The sequence below is a fragment of the Amborella trichopoda genome, chromosome 6, assembly GCF_054954075.1.
Source record: "Amborella trichopoda isolate Santa Cruz 75 chromosome 6, AtrichopodaSantaCruz75HAP2 v2.0, whole genome shotgun sequence".
Lineage (NCBI taxonomy): Eukaryota > Viridiplantae > Streptophyta > Magnoliopsida > Amborellales > Amborellaceae > Amborella > Amborella trichopoda.
Window position 1 is genome coordinate 16569041 of NC_142341.1, and position 14452 is coordinate 16583492.

The 14452-nt window shown below is 37.4% G+C and overlaps 1 non-coding gene across 1 annotated transcript in view; it reads right to left on the reverse strand.

Annotated features, from left to right (window-relative positions):
* The window catches only part of LOC18425975 (putative membrane metalloprotease ARASP2, chloroplastic), a 33644-nt gene extending 19459 nt beyond the window's left edge, over positions 1 to 14185 (reverse strand). The window contains exons 1-5 of the transcript XR_016058567.1: positions 14147 to 14185; positions 13119 to 13348; positions 11937 to 11999; positions 11764 to 11851; positions 10996 to 11219 (exon numbers count right to left, since the gene is read on the reverse strand). This is a non-coding gene — a transcript (putative membrane metalloprotease ARASP2, chloroplastic). The remainder of the gene's footprint in view (positions 1 to 10995; positions 11220 to 11763; positions 11852 to 11936; positions 12000 to 13118; positions 13349 to 14146) is intronic.
* Between the last annotated feature and the right edge of the window lie 267 nt (positions 14186 to 14452).

Consider the following 14452-nt stretch of genomic DNA (forward strand, 5'->3'; position numbering starts at 1 on the left):
ACCCAAGAACAGAATTGTTCAATCACTCCCTTATCTCGAGAATCGCTGGAAGCATACCAGCGGCACCTTCAAGTCCCGATGCTAAAAAATAGATAGACACAAGGTGGCCATCTAACCGCTCTGCGCGTCCAGTCTCCAAGATTTCTCTCGCGAGTCTCATAAGGGACACCTCTTGTGTTATTTCAAAAACCATTAAAAAATCAAAACAGGAAAAAACTAATAACAATGAAAAAGAATTTTCCAAAATGGTGAACACTCAAGATAGCCTGATAATGGTGCACAATACCCAAGATGACAAATTGGATGACCAAGACGAAGATCAACAAAGGTAAGAGTTTTAAGAAATCCCTCAACCTGAGGAACTCACTTCCATGTTGAACAATTCAAGAAGAGGTTCGATGGCGACTCAATGGCTATCAACGAAGAGACGATCGATATAAACCTAAGAACTAAGAAGGATCCAAGGTTAACCAAAATTGGAACCTCCCTATCTCTTGAGGAATTAGAAAATATGATTTCCTTTCTCAAGGAATATCTTAATGTCTTCGCCTGGTCATACGATGATATGTTAGGGCTAGATCCCACATTGGTGCAACATCACCTAATATTCAATGAAGGGAACAAGCCTGTTAGGCAAAACTCCGACGTCAGAAGACCCACCTTGAGCTCAAAATTAAATAAGAAATCGACAAGTTACTCAAAGTGGAGTTCATTACCCCCGTCGATTACTCAGACTGGTTGGCCAACGTAGTGGTCGTACCCAAGAAAGACGGGAGGATCCGAGTGTGTGTTGATTACAGAGACCTCAACAAGGCATGCTCAAAGGACAATTTTCCATTACCAAACATAGATGCCTTAGTCGACAACACTGCCGGGCACGAGATGTTGTCATTCATGGATGACTTCTCAAGTTACAACAAGATCTTCATGGTAGAAGAAGACTAGACTAAGACGTCGTTCATAATGCGATGGGGAACTTACTGCTACAAAGTCTTGCCCTTCGACCTCAAAAATGCAGGGGCAACTTATCAGCGGGCAATGAGTAGCATCTTCCACAACTTAATACACAACATCATGGAAGATTATGTCGACGACATTCTGGTCAAGTGGAAGACCAGGCTTGATCATCTCACCAACATGAGAACCATTTTCGAAAGGCTCCGAAAACATCAACTCAAACACAATCCGCAAAAATGTGCCTTTGGGGTTGAATCTGGCAAATTACTAGGCTTTATAGTAAGACAAAGAGGCATTGAGGTGGACCCGTCCAAAATGCAAGCCATCACTGAAATGCCCTCTCCCCAGAATATTAGATAAATTCGTGGGTTGCAAGGTCACATACAAGCCATAAAACGTTTCATCTCACAACTAGCAGACAAATGCGCGCCATTTAATAAACTACTCAAGAAAGATACCTCATTCATATGGGATAATAAGTGCCAAGAAGTGTTTGATCAAATTAAGGAGTACCTCACAAAACCTCCCATCCTTAGTCTTCCTAGTCCAGACAAACCCCTGTCCCTATACATGTCAGTGAGAGACAAGACCATGGGGGCAAGGTTAGGACAATATGATGACCATGAAAAAGAATAAACGATATACTACATTAGCAAGACTATGGTGGACTATGAGACAAGATACATAGATGTGGAGAAGCATTGCTTGACGCTTGTGTGAGCCATACAAATGTTAACACACTATGTCTTATCTCATTCAGTCAAGCTCATCTCAAGAATAGACCCACTCAAGTACCTATTGGAGAGACCAGTTCTGAACGAATGTTTGGCGAAGTGGAGAATGCTATTGAGCGAGTCCGAGATCGAATATGTTACTCAAAAATCAATCAAAGGACAAGTCATTGCTGACACTGCCAGATAACACTCCGGTCAACATGGATCTCCCTGATGAGAACCTCTTCACAATTGACAAATGAATTTGGGAGTTATACTTCAATGGTGCAAAGAATGAATATGGGTCAGGTACAGGAGTCATGATATGCTCACCCGAGAAGATTTTAATGCCAACAACCATCAAATTGAATTTCCCATGTACCAATAATATTGTTGAATATGAAGCCTTGATAGCCGGGCTAGAGAACGTCATGGGAATGAAAATCCAACAAATACAAATGATCGGTGACTCCTTACTCGTCATAAACCAAGTTCAAGGGATTTGGAAGGTGAAAGAAGAAAAGCTCAAGCCCTATCAAGAAAAGGTGGAAAAGGTGATCCCATATTTCAAGAAAATCACCTTTCAGCATGTAACTAGAGAAAATAATCAGTTCGCCAACGCCCTTACGACCCTTGCTTCAATGGTTGATATTCATTCAGAAATCACCACGCTGTCATTCTATATCAGGAACAAACATGATCCTTCCTCACTAAGTATCAAAGAAGAAATAGAGCAAGAGAATGAGAACGATGGGGAAGTGTCTCTCGGGGCTTCAAATGCGCTAGTTAAGGTAAAACCATGGTTCCACGATTTTCTGTCCTTGCTGAAAGATGAGTTATGCCTTGAAGGAGCCACCAAAAAGGATAAAGAAGCCCTTCGAATATTTTCTATGGGATTCTTAATAAGAAGTGATCTCTTGTTCAAAAAGTCATTTGATGACATCATTCTACGGTGTCTTGATTAGCCAAAAATCGACCAAGTACTGACAGAGTTACACAATGAAGGAGGTCATTCTGACGCAACTGCCTTAGCTCAGAAAATCAGGCACCAAGGCTATTACTAGACCACCATGGCTGAAGATTGTTGAAAGTTCATAAAGAGGTGTCCCAAATGTTAGCTTTATGAAGACCTCATTCATGCACCGTCCGTACCACTCAACTCAACATCGCCTGTATGGCCCTTTGCATTGTGGGCTCTTAATATCATTGGAATGATCTCACCGAAAGCCTCAAACGGCCACCGTTTTATATTAACGGCTACAGAGTACGTCACCAAATGGGTAGACGCCGCATCATTTGTCAAAATTGAGGGACAACATGTTGCCTGTTTCATAAAGAACAATATTATATTCACGTTCGGTGTTCCTGAGTCAATCATTATTGACAATGGATCCAATCTCAAAAATTGAAAGGTCTCTAAGGTGTGCAAAAAGTTTGGGATAGCGCAAAAATTCTCCACACCTTACTACCCTCAAGGAAATGAACAGACATAGGCAAAGAACTTCTCAAAATTATAGACAGAATAATAGAAGGTGACAAAGACTGATACGAAAAACTAAATGACACGCTATGGGCCTACCAGACAACTGAGAGGACTCATACTATCATGACCCTGTACTCATTGGTGTATGGTATGGAAGCAATATTACCCATTGAAGTTGAGATACCGTCTCTCCGAGTGCTTATTCATAAATATTCAAATGAAGAACAAAAGATCGAAGCACGAATTGCTGCCCTCATTAATTTGGATCAAAAACGACTACAAACAACACAAAATATTGTTGCTTACCAGCGTAGAATCGAGAGGGCATACCAAAGTAAGTTGTTCCTCGACAATTCAGAAAAGAGGACATGGTACTCAAGAAAATCTTCTACACTCCTGCAAACCCACACCCTTTAGGCAAGTTCAAACCTAATTGGGAGGGGCCATTCGTGGTCACCCGAGTGCACGCAGGCAATTCTTACAATATTAAGAATCAGGAGGGGTCAAGCTCAATGACCCCATCAATGCGATGTATCTCAAAAAATACTACCCGTAACGGGCTCAAAAGTGTGGTAAAAACGTGAAAAGCATAAAAAAAAAAAAAAAAAAGAGGACGTGGTGAAAACCTGAAAGGGCATCACGGGTAAAAAAAAATCTCCAAGAAAGAGCTTTTGATTCAAAAACACTCAAGTACAAATAAGTACTTGCAAGTTCCAACAATACGGCACATGCAAACCCTGAGGATGAAAACTCCTAAACCGTGCAGGTTCCCAACAGAACCAACTCAGAAAGATGCGGGAGCGTGATATGAATGGAAAACTGAAGTGACTTCGACGAATCCTGGAAGAACATCGGGACCTCTCCAAGATGGAAGCTCAGTAAGAATCTAGAGAACTCTTCATGGACCCTCCAAGCATAGGATGAAAGCTTCAAAGGTAAAAAAATAGCTTCGAGACTTTTGAGTTCTCATGATCCAACAAGGAAATCCTTTCATCATATTTGGATAAAATATGATAAAGAAAATGACCACCAAAGGGGCCACAAGTGGCAAAACTGTAAGGCCTATCCCTTTTAAAAGCACTTTTTCAATCTGATTGTTAAAACCGTCCATTTTTTAAACCCTTTTAGAAAGGATTTCCTCCATTACTATAAGAGGTTAAACTATTAGTCAATCTGGCCTCGTTTTCGAAGACAACTTCCTACGTATGTTATGAAGGCTTAAAATTAGCCAGGCACTCCATTGTATAACTACCAACTACCACATATCAGAGATGGGTGAACCTCACCAATGACGATATTGACTAGTATAGGAGCGTTTTTCTCTCGACTAGATCCCATGTGTGCATACGATGTCCCAAAGTTCAATTCGAAAAATGTCAAACTCATGCGACATAAAAGAGCCGAGACAGGATAAACGTCAAACTCATGTGATGTAAAAGAGCCAAGACAGGAAAAGCGCCAAACTCATGTGACGTTAAAGAGCCGAGACAGGATAAACGTCAAACTCATGAGACGTAAAAGAGCCAAGACAAGATAAACATCAAACTAGTGAGACATTAAGGAGCCGAGATAGGATAGACGTCGAACTTGTGAGACATAAAAGAGCCGAGACAAGATAAACGTCAAACTCGTGGGATGTAAAAGAGCCGAGACAGGATAAACATCAAACTCGTGCGACATTAAAAAGCCAAGACAGAAAAACATTAAACTCGTGCGACGTTAAAGAGCCAAGAAATTAAAACTTCAAACTCATGCGATGTAAAAGAGCCGAGATAGGGACCATCCAGCCCCGTATGATGTGAAAAGGTTGGGTGTATCCAAGGCACAACCATCCTGTTCAATGGAAAAACGTCAAACTTGTGCGACATAAAAGAGCTGAGACAAGGACCGTCCAGCCCTATATGACGTGAAAGGTCGAGTGTATCTAGGGCACAACCACCCTGTTCATTGAAAAAACATTAAACTCATGCTATGTAAAAGAGCAAATACAGGTATCATCTAGCCTCGTATGACACGAAAGGTCGCATGTATCCAGGGCACAAACACCCTATTTTAATGGAAAAACGTCAAACTCGTGCGACGTAAACAAGCCGAGGCATGTACCATCTTTCCCCGTATGACATGAAAGGTTGGGTGTATCCAAGGCACAACCACCCAGATTGATGGAAAATGTCAAACTCGTGCGACGTAAAAGAGTTGAGGCAGGTACCCTCTAGCGTCGTATGGCATAAAAAGGTCGGGTGTATCCAGGGCATAGCCACCCTGTTCGATGGATTCCATCTATCCCCATATTGACGTAAAAGGGTCGGGTGTATGGTCCATCATTGCACGATGCTAAACCGCTTAGAGGGCTTTATGGTGAAAGAATCAAAACTGCTAACCAAACCTTGTTTTTTGAAATATCTTTCTCTTTTCAAAATTTTCACTATATGTCAAGTGTTTTCCCAAAACTTTAATTTTTTTATTAAAATCATAACTTGTCATTACTACGGGTTCTATTTCAAATCTCCCCCTACTTTCAAAATTCTAAAAAAGTCTTAAAAAATGAAGGAGCTTGGACACCCATATATGATGATTACCGCGTTGCCGTAATTGCCACATTGCAGCCTCGTCTCTCACTTCGGATTTGGCCAGACAAGTCTCTTCCTATAGAAAGCCTTTTCCTATAGACAGCCTTAGGAAACCTTAATTAAAAATTTAAACTAAAAAAAGCCCTGAAAACCCTAGGAGGAAAAATGCCCTAGGTGGATGCGCTCGGTAAGCGCAATGACTTTGAGGGATAGTTAGTGTGCCCCCTGACCACGTGACCTCAAGAAGAAATTTAAAATGTTTGCTTTATCTTTGACATTCACCTGTTCCTCGAAGGACAGGGAATGCCAAAGTGTCTACTTTTTTGCCACTCACCTGTCCCTCGAATGACAGGGAGTGCCAAAGAGAGGCAACTGTAGACACCTTATTTTAAATCTGACAAATTCTATGGTTTTTTTAATCCTTAGGACTACATTATCCTAGTAGACCCAATTTAATTACCCCAAAACTACCCAAATCATATCCCAATTTGAAGTAGAAGCCAAGAGCTTTCCAACGATCCAAGAATCGCCTGAATAGTACCAACTAAAAAAAATATGTAATAAATAACAATTATTCCCTATGAGACCCAACTGTTGGGCCACGGGCTGGGCTATAATGGGCTCGACAGGACTAGGCGCTGGTTGATGACACAGTCAACGCATCTAATGATGCAATAAATGTGTTTTCTTTAATTAGATAAGACTAAAACTTCAAGATAAAAAAAAAATTCCAAAAAAACTCCAAAAAATTTAGGAAAAATGACTAATTGAATCTTATGAATATCCCCTTTCCTTTGCCAAAAAGGAGAGAGAAAAAAAGACCAAAAAAGCCTTAGAAATTCTAGAAATTAAGAAAATCACTCAAAAATATCAAAAATAGGAGAAACCCTTAGAAAATTCTTAAAAATTTAGGAAAAATCCCAAAAAATTAAAGAAAATTTTAGAATTCATATTCAACATCTGGAGATTACAAAAAAACCCTAGATCTAACCCTTTACACCATAGATCTACTGGTCAACATCCGAATTAAAGAGTCAAAGAGGACTGGTTTTGATACGGGCGAGCCCTCGAAGGCTTGGGAATCTTAGGCCATCCGGCTTAATTTGGTATTATTTCTTCCTCTCTCTTTCTTCTTCTTTTTACTGTTTTGCTTCTTTTATTTATTTTTGATATGTTAACTTGTCTTAAAAATCGTATTTTAATGCTCTAGATCATGATGGCTTTGCTACAAATCTGAGAGTAGATCTGCTCTTTTTCGAGCAAATCTGGCCTCAGATCTGAATTCGATCTGTCCCACTTTCTCTACAACTTTATTTCTTTTTTTTTAATTAGACTAAGGTATTAAAATTTGAGAGATCTTCATTGGAAGATCTGTCAAATTTTCATCATAAATATCATTACATGTCTCAAAGGATACTTAATGACTTTAAATTCATAGTGGATAACATCATGTAGTCTTTACCATCTTGAGTTAGACATACATGGATATTGTTCTACATATTTTTAAGAGCACTATAGACATTATCAACATTAAACTCATCATGCATTAGAGGCATTAACTCTGTGAAACAAAGCATAAACACACTCACTTTCTATCACCTATTCATGCTTACAAGTATTTTGGTTTCATGCCTCTACAAAATCAGGTGTAATGGTGGTGTGGTCCACTAACCTAATAAGCAATGGTGCCTTCCAATCCTCTTTCATAGTCCCCCCGCCCCCCCCCCCTCCCCCCCCCCCCCCCCCCTTTCAATATTCCATCAATGGCCTTAACAATAAGATAACAGTGAGCTCTAAGGTGAAAGGCTCTAAAGAGAGAGAATGAAAAATGAATGGCGTGAGAGAGAGAGGCGCTTAAGTACCCTACTGGCTGGGGTGGCAGTCCAAGGCTGGACAAGTGGCAAGTACTACACATGCATCAGTACAAGTGACAAGTGTGGCAGCATGTATCTAGCAGGTGGTGACACACATGGCGTTGCACGCAAGGTGATAGCCCATTTGCTTCATCTTACTGCCGTGTGTGAAAACTTCTTCTTCGTACACTCACGGCGGTAACTCCCTCTCTCGTATTCTTCATGCGCGGCATTACACTCGCGGCGCTACTCTCTCTTTCATGCGCGACGTTACACTCGTGGCGCTACTCTTTCTCTTTCATGCGCGACGTTACACTCATGGTGCTACTCTCTCTGTCATGCGTGGTGCTAAGTTTTCTCTCTATTCTCTTCCTTACACTCGCGGTAGTGTCATGCATAGCATTACCCTCTTACTGTTAGCTCTCCGCCTTACTACCACGCATGCTTCTTCTCTGCAAGACTCCTACTGCCGCGTATGTTTTTATGGTCGGAAAATCTTGGTCCTTACAATGAGTTCATCGAAGAATTCACTATCTTTCTGTCTTACTAGATGGAGTCTGAAAGGAAACCATTTAAAGAATCGAACATTGAAATTCTCTCTTCCTTTCCTCCATCTAGTCATAGATAATCACAAGGCATTCTTGAAAAAACCTCAAAGCAAACCATCTTTCCTCATGAATTCTTCAATCTCAAACATGCAGCCCAAAATATGAGATTTGTTTCAATAGCGGAACAATGGAAAAAGTCACAAAGATGCTTTAATCTCCAAGAATGAGGTTAAGATTTGATGCGTACCTTTTTTTTTTATGATGAAATTTCAAATAAGAGCAAGGGTGCACTATTTAACAGGCTTAAGATTAGGCTTAAGATTTGAAGTAAACCTCTTATTTTTATTTTAATTCAAAATATTCAAGACCTTTCATGATTTTCTGGATTGTCTACAAAGAGACTATTTTTCTTTTGTACATGGAGGTCACAATCATTCTCGTCCTTTTAATTTCAAAATGGGTAATTGTACGAGTATCATTGAATAGACAAAGTTCAAAAAAAAAAAAAAATCTCGAACTTCGTGACTTACTCCAAGCCATCCAATTTGACATCTAATGAGTGTAAATCTGGATAGTTTTATTTGGCATGACTCATTGAGCATGACCTCCACATGGCATGTCTTTAAAGCTTCAAAACTAGTGTAGATTGACCGATCTATGAAAACTTGAAAATCTTGAAAATTGATGGTCCAAAAATGTATTACAGAAATACGCTATTTTCAAAACTTGAAATCCATTTTTTCTCTCATGTCCATGCATATTGATGTCGAGATGATCAATTTGAGGATATTTGGGCATCAAAACAATCTCTTCTAGTGAAATTTTTTAGGTAGGCTTTAATTTGATTGTTTAGAGCCTTGGCTCTATATAAACTTTTCCCTTTTCTTTAACATTCCCCCACTTGATTCAAATTATTTACAAAACCATTATACAAAACTTTAGTAGCTATATATAAGTTGTTTGAGTTGTACATCAAACAACAAATCCATCCATATATATGATCTATCCACTCAATGACATCAACAACACACATTTCCGCGCTCATTAATTGTCATGAAATATTGTGTGGTCATCAACCATATCATAAACTTCACCTACATGCTTCTAGATTAGTGGACTTTCTATCTCTCGCTAGTGTCCTCCAAATTGCACCAGACACTTACATCGTAAAAAACACACATCATTAAAAAAACACTCTATCACAGGACAAGATGAATAATCACCAATACCGTGAATTATGTCATGATCCCATAAGGATCCTCAAACTGTCCAAAATAGCCATTGCAAAATGGAAAACAGACTTTATAAATAAAAATAAAAAATATATTTTAAGGCTATCACAAAGATTTCGAATATTGAAACTAAATTTCTCGATACTATTTGAAGGTAGGCTCTAATTTGATTGTTTAGAGCCTAGGCTCTACACAAACCGCACACTAAGGAAAATATATTTCTAACATATTTTTTTTAAAAGGAACTAATGCTTTTGGAAGTGAAAATAAAATATCAACTTGAAAAGAGGGACAAGTGGGCATTAAGAGGCGACACTTGGTCAATCTATCTCTACAAGTGTCTCTCTCATTTAAGTGGTCATATATAGAAAATGGTTTTGTGGAGGCCGAGGCACCTTGCACGAGTTATTTCTTTCTCTTTGAAAACTATTTTTCTCTCTTAAGCTTCCTTGTAAGTTGGATACAAGGGACGTGCCTCCCATCTCTATGAGAGCCCTCCAGTATCATGAGATAAATTACATGACCATGTTGCCTCTCGCATTAGTTTCTCTCTCTAGATTACCTCTTTACTCTTATTTTACAACATTTGTCCTATACAATATATTCATAGAAAACTCATTCTCTTCAAGTTTCTCGCTTTAGAAAGGCTACAAAACTTGACCTACAAATCTCTACAAATTTAGTAAATTTAGTAAATTTGTTCCAAGTTTTTGTTCATACTTTGCATCTGAAATAGTACTTGAAGTATGAAAAAGTTTTATAACCAAGGAATAAACTTTAGGGTATTATATTTAGTTTGTTGGAGTGATTTATATTAGATTTTGATAAGTACATGCTTGCTGAAAATTACACTGGGATTGCTTGTTTGAAGTCTACAATAGTTGCAATCGATTTTGGGTTTTTATTCTTTTGTGGATAACAATGTTAGTGTTCTTTGTGCATTTTTTTTTTATTCCTAAATAAATTTATAGGAAGTTTTTATGATTGTTTTGATAGAGTTGCATATCATATATTTGTTGTTTTTTCTAGTTGAGCTCAAAACCTAATTTGCATGTTACTATAGTTCTTTGTTTTTGGCAATATTACTTTCTGTTATTGATCAAAGGATTGAGTACAACATTTCAAAGAGGAAGAATATCAGAAACTAAAACAGATTTAAGGTTGACACCCCTTTTAGCATGGCTATCAAAAATTGAATTTACCTCCCTATAAACATTTTGAAAAGAGACTAGCAAACTAGAACAAAGATCTTGAATTCTCATCCATTTCCTTCTAAACCGCTAAGGAGGCCATGAAATAAAAGAGCACCAGTTAATAAAATTTAACAAATTCCCTTCAACAACACAAAGAGGTATGCTTGGACCTAGCAACCCAGACCCTGTGGGCTTTGGATGTATCCTTAAGGACTTTTTTGGAACTACAATTTCTGTTATGTAGGAGTCAGTGGTGTCTTTATAGCTAATGAAGCGGAAAAGTTTAAATATATAAGGAATTTTCATCAACTTATCAACAGTAAAAAATTTTCCTTGAAAGAGAATCCACAAAAAAAGCTTAATTTTATAAAAAAAATTTCTAACACCATAATTTTTTCAAAGAGCATCTATTCCATCTCACCCTATCATGAAACAAGAAATTATACCTTGATTTGACCTTGACAATTCCATCACTTTCAAATTCCCAAAGGAACACATTCTCTCGAACTGAAGCTCGATGCATATCTTGTAAAGCTTCCTGTAAATTAGTAAATTGAGCAATGACCGAGTCTGAAACCCTATTATAACGGCAAATCACATTCCAAGCTTGCCTTTGCCAATCAAAGCCTTGATTCACAGTCATCCATTGATGAACAGTTGCACTATAAACCTGGGGATAGGTATCTCTCAACAAAGATTCACCAAGCAGCTTGCTATGCCAAAAAGTTTACTTCCATTTCCAACAATCCATCTACAATGATGCATCATAAAATATTTACCTTGAAAATTCCTTTTCATATTTGCAATTGTTGTCTAGCCCATCTTCCATCACCAATCCACGAGTTTGATTGATTCACCTCTTATTTCTCACGCAATGTGCCCTTCCAAAGCATCCCATCTTGGCTCATAGTTCTCCACGACCATTTTGCAAGAAGATCTTGATTTGTAAGTTTGACTTTTCTAATATCCAACTATCCTTCTTTTCTTGTTGTACAGATTCTCTCCCAGCTTATTAAATGATGTTTTTTCCCAAAATCCCCTGACCCCCAAAAGAAATTACGCATAAGTTGCTTAATACATTTCGCAACAAAGTTTGGTATACTAATGAGAGACATTTGGTAAACCGGCATATTTGATAGTGAAGCTTTGATCAAAGTTGCCCTTCCCACAAGAGAATGATTCTTCGATTTCCATAAGTCCAACTTAGTATGGACCTTTTTCAAGACTCGATCCCACATTGACTTAGGCAATCGAACATCAAAAATAGGTAAGTCAAGATGTTTAATTGGAAATTTCTCCACTCTACATCCCAATTGATAAGTTAAATCATTCAAAAGATCACCTTCACAACCTACCCCCACTATGGAAGTTTTTTATCAAATTTTACCTTGAATACCAAAGCCATTTCACAGCACAAAAGCAATCTTCTAATATTGCTAACATGCTCCAGCTTTAAATCATAAAACATAACATATCATTAGCATATTACAATTGAGATATGGATGTACCAGAATAAGAAACCTTAAACCCAATAAATCTGCTCCTAGCCACAACATTTCGGATCATCAAACTAAAAACTTCCGCAATAGTGGCAAAAAAGAAAGACGATAGAGAATTACATTGCCATAATCTGCTCGAGGCCTTAAATAAACCTTTCGTGCTCCCATTGCCTAAAGATCAAGGGTGATCAAAGGCAGATATTGGAGATCAAAAAAATGGGAGATGTCTTTGGATGATATGCTTCGATCAGAAGATAATTGTGGGAGAGATGGCTAAAAACCGATCTATCTTTGGACTAGGTAAAACGACAACACATTAACAAGGAGATATATAAGTGCATGTCTTAAAATAAAATCATCGAACAACCTCATTGAATGATTCACATGTGTGTTTGAATAAATTTCATCCGGCCAACAAATAATATTGAAATCACCAAGCAACACCAAGGTAAATTAACGAAAGCAACTAAATTGAAAATTTTAATAAAAAATTCTTCTTTGAGGGAGTTCGAGTTTGGCCTATAAATATTAATGCACATCCATTTAAAGTTTGAATTAGGACCTTCAAAACTCCAAAATTTCAACAGACTTAAGAAAAGACGAGTCCCAAACTGTCCATAAACCTCCTAAAGATCTAGTAGTATCCACAACTGGAAAACCAACTGTGCCCACACCCCATACTTCTCTAACATAAATTAAAGACGGTCTAGATAACTTAGCCTCCTGCAACAGCAAAATGTCATGCCTATGGTTCTTGACAAGTATCAGAACCTTACGCTTCTCCTTATCTCCCTTAGACCTCTCACATTTCATCTAATAATCTTCATAACCATGAGAAGAAGATCCAAATCTGGTGCTATGAGGAATATTGGCAGACATGGAACTATCATAAGAATCTGAAATCACTGCCACAGTCGGACTAATCTCTTTGAAAGCCACTCCTCCTGCAACATCAACATTCCTTCCTGCTGGAATTCGTAGAGAAGATCTTTGGAGGGCATCCTCCATGGACTTGGTTTTTCCTTTCTCTTTTCCTTTCACAATATCTGACTCGACCTCCTTGGACTTACTTTTTCCTTTTTTCTTTGCCCCTTTCATTATCAGCCCCCATCTTATTCTCCTCTGAACCTAGATTACCATTAACAGAACTCTTCTTAAAAGCTTTAACATGCTCCTTGATCCTTTCATAAATTGGGTCAATTAGCATGTCAAAAGATGTGCCAATATCTGAGAACATATCCTGAAACTCTTGGTCCTCATCAACATCATCCTTGGGCTTTTCTTGGTAGAAACGCAACTCCTTAATCAACATCAATAACATTCAAAGGATCTGCATGATAATTATAAAATTTATAATAATAGTTATTTATAATGATATTTATTTAATTTTATATAATTATTACAAATTATATTTATGCGTATTAATATTAATGTTAATATTAATATTAATATATATTGTTATTATTATATGATTTTTTTTATCATATTATGAATGTTAAAATAAGAACTAAACCGTCTAATTTGTTTATCAAATTATGGATGCCTTATTTTCAAGCTATCCTTTTTATTGGACGTATGGAATCATCAACTTATGCAATGAACAGGTAAATTGGTTTAAAAGCAAATTTCCATAGCCTGGTTTTCAACTTAGTAGAGCAAACAAAGGATTTGTCTTTGTTTTTAAGCTAACAAAGCAACATTGTCCCTAAAACCAAGTTTTACATGTTCTAGAATTTGCATACCTAGGTTTTTAGGCATATCCAAGATCTGTGTATCGAGGATCCGAACGACCCATATCGGAGCATAAGCGTAGATTTTGGGTAAACTTCTTTTACCCCTGTATGTTAACTCTGTACAATGTCACGGGTAGGTGTTGTTTATTTTATGACAACTTCATTATAATTTTATGATGACTTCATTATAACGACCTTTAGATGCCAAGTGAAACTTTAAAGCTTTGTTTCATGTTACCTTTACGGAAATAATTAGTCTCACGCATATGCTTTAATAAAGTGGCAATATCCCAGCGTTATTTGGAACGTTGGTTTGACGCAGTAATTAAAAAAGTGGATGTCACAAGAATCGGTCACACCCATACCTGTGTGGATCGGTTTAGAGAATCAGATGAATCAGTCATTTTTGTCTCAAAATTTTCAAAAAATCACTATGAATCTCTAAAAATAGTGCTTTTTTAGTTTCTCAAAGAAATTAAAAGTGGTACATTATATACTTTCATTACTTTGTAAAAATAGGTGAATACTGAGACACTTTTATGTATAATAATTAATTATAATAAAATATTATAATATTGCATCAAAATAATTTAAAAATAATCAATTTGAAATTTATCTTATAATATCATCTAATTTAAAAATACAATTTACAACTATAACAACAAATAATT